Consider the following 3077-nt stretch of genomic DNA (forward strand, 5'->3'; position numbering starts at 1 on the left):
AATCACAAGGTCCAGCGGATTCTGAAGTGATCAAAGGAGGAGACAGTTCAGAGAGATTGTATAATACGAGTAACTTCTATGAAAATTTAATGATTAGTTGACATTTAGGTAAGAGTTACAAAATTGGTGAGGGTGCATCTGACTGGCCGGATAGATTACATATGTTTCTAAAATTGCTTTTTAAAGTTATGAAATAATCATTAAATTGGGTACATCTGGCCTTGAAGCAATTGTGAGATCCTCCATGACCACAGGGAGGACACCTGTAATTCTAAAGTTCATCTTGAGTAAGCATCTGTTCTGAGCGTTGTTTTGGTCCCAGTGTCCTGAACAAGGTGTATTCTTAAGCAGGCTAAGCCTTTAAGCAAACAAAATCTCATTCTTAAAACTGTCTACTAAGTAATTTTCTTAGGGTACGGTGAAGCGCTGCAGAAATGAGAAGCTGCATTCTTAAAACAGAATACTTTTGATCCAAAATGGAATTTTAGACTCAGACTTTAGTATGGCGACCATCTCATGTTGGGAGCCCTAAATTAATCTGGGGTGCTCTTACTCAATGTTCATTGATAGAACCAGGGATTTCTGGATAAATGGTTACTTTCACGTCTGGAACCAGGTGATATGGGAAGACCCAGTAAGCAACTTAAAATGGCCACCCTTGGCCAAATCTGGGAGAATTTAAACATCAAAACAAATGGCAACAATTAATTATACCAAAAACCAAATCTGTTGCCTTCAAGTTGATTCCAACTCACAGTGACCCTAAAGTACATAGTAGAATTGTCCCTTAGGGTTTCCAAGGAGTGGCTGGTGGATTCAAACTGCTGACCTTTTGGCTAGCAGCTGAGCTCTTAACAACTGCACCACCAGGGCTCCAATTATAGTGAATGAAAAAAAAATCCAAGAATACACTGTGATACTCCAAAGATTAAAAAAAAAAAAAAAGCACAGAAGGCATGGGGAAGCAATGTTCTTGTTTTTAGAGGGCTACCAATTAAAGACTGGAGAAGAAATTAGAGAAAAGGCCAACATTTTGTAACTTCTCCAATGTAAAATGATTTAGGCCAAGATCAACAAGTGATGTTAATTGTGTGAAAGGCTGTTGGAAGACAGATTATTCCCCCGTTGAGAAAGTATCATCCATAGATGACTAAAAAGAGATCCACAGATGACTGTACAAAGAGAGATCGGCAGCCACCACCTTGACCAAACACCTAAAAACAAACACCTAGCATCACTAATAGTGGGATAACCCGTGTTATGTGATGCACACACCAGCATATGTGAAATTTCAATCCTCTAGACCTGCACTATGTAACACAGTAACTAACAACGTAGTGTAGCTATTGAGAACATGAACTGTGGATAGTGCAAACTAAGAAACTGGATTCTTAATTTTATGTAATTTTAATTTCAGTTTAACAATAAACGACTCAATTTTTGGAAACTTAAGTTTGGCATAACCTGGGTTTGTAACTGTATTTTTTCAACAGGAAATTTTATGAAATGTAAATAGCCATCAAGATGTCCAATTAAATTTTGGCGTCCACATTGAGCTCTGCTGCTTCTGGATTCTGGAAGATTTAGTACAAAAGGAAAGAAATGTAAAATATCTCATAAATAATTTTATATACATGACTTTGTTCATTTTGTTTATGTTTTTAATTTCATTAAAAATGTATATATTGATAATAATTGGATACAGTGGATTAAACAAGATACATCATCCCAAATTTAAACATTTCCATTTTTACTTTTCTAATATGGCTACTAAAATGTTTGAAATTATTATCTGTGGCTTGCATTGCGATTGCATTAGAACTGTTACAGACCCAAGGTCCACTTTACAAGAAGTAACGTATGCAAACTTATTAAACAAAACCATGAGAAAACAACCGTCACAACGCTTAACATTTTACCAGACAACCCATCTCCAATAATTAAGAGTCAGTATTATTAAAAATAAAACTACTATGAAAACAGATTAAAAGAACCCTTGGTCCCCATTCGATGACAGCCTTAGGACTTTTTATCCACCATCCAGCCCCTACCCCCATGTCCTTCCCCATTTTACTGCCCCATTAGCACCCATCTGCTGGTGGTTCCTCATATTGCTTCCTCTTAGTACATGATTGCCAACAATATGATGCTGCTTCTTGATAAAAACACTAGACAAGTTAGAAGGGGAATTCATCAATATAATTAAGGGTATTTATGAAAAACCCACAGCAAACATCATATTCAATGGAGACAATTGAGAGCTTTCACCTTAAGACGGGAAACAAGACAAAAGTGCCTGCTCTCACCACTGTTATTCCATATTATAGTAGAAATCCAGACAGAACAATAAGGCAAGAAAAAAAAGTAAAAAGGATCCAAATCAGGAAGGGAGAAGATATACATAGGATTTTCCTATATATACGAAATCTATATATACAGGAAATCCTATGTATAGAAGATCCAAAAGAAGGCTTCTAGAGCTAAAAGAGGAATTCAGGAAGTTTTTGTGTACAAGGTCAACACTCAAAAATCAGTTGGGTTTCTATACAACAGCAGTGAACAATGTGAAAAGGAAATTAACAATTCCATTTACAGTACCATCTAAAAGAATAAAATGCCTAGGAATAAATTTAACGAGGGATGTGAAAGACTTAGGGAAATACTGGTGGCATAGTGGTTAAATGCTACGGCTGATAACCAAAAGGTCGGCAATTCAAACCCGCCAGATGCTCCTTGGAAACCCTATGCAGCAGTTCTACTCTGTCCTATAGGGTTGCTATGACTCGGAATCAACTTGACGGCAACGGGTTTTGCAGGTGAAAGATTTACACAAGGAAAATTACAAAACTCTGCTGAAAGAGATTAAATAAAATATAAATAAATGCAAACACACTCTGTGTGTGGCAGATTTAATGTTCTTAAGATGACAATATTATCTAAAGCAATCTTTGGATTCAATGCAGTCCAATCAAAATTCCATCAGCCTTCCTTGGAGAAATAGAAAAACCAATCCTCAATGTTATATGGGATGGCAAGAAGCCATTAGAGCAATTCTGAAGAACAAAGTAGGAGGACTC

Source organism: Loxodonta africana, chromosome 3 (genome assembly GCF_030014295.1).
Source record: "Loxodonta africana isolate mLoxAfr1 chromosome 3, mLoxAfr1.hap2, whole genome shotgun sequence".
NCBI lineage: Eukaryota > Metazoa > Chordata > Mammalia > Proboscidea > Elephantidae > Loxodonta > Loxodonta africana.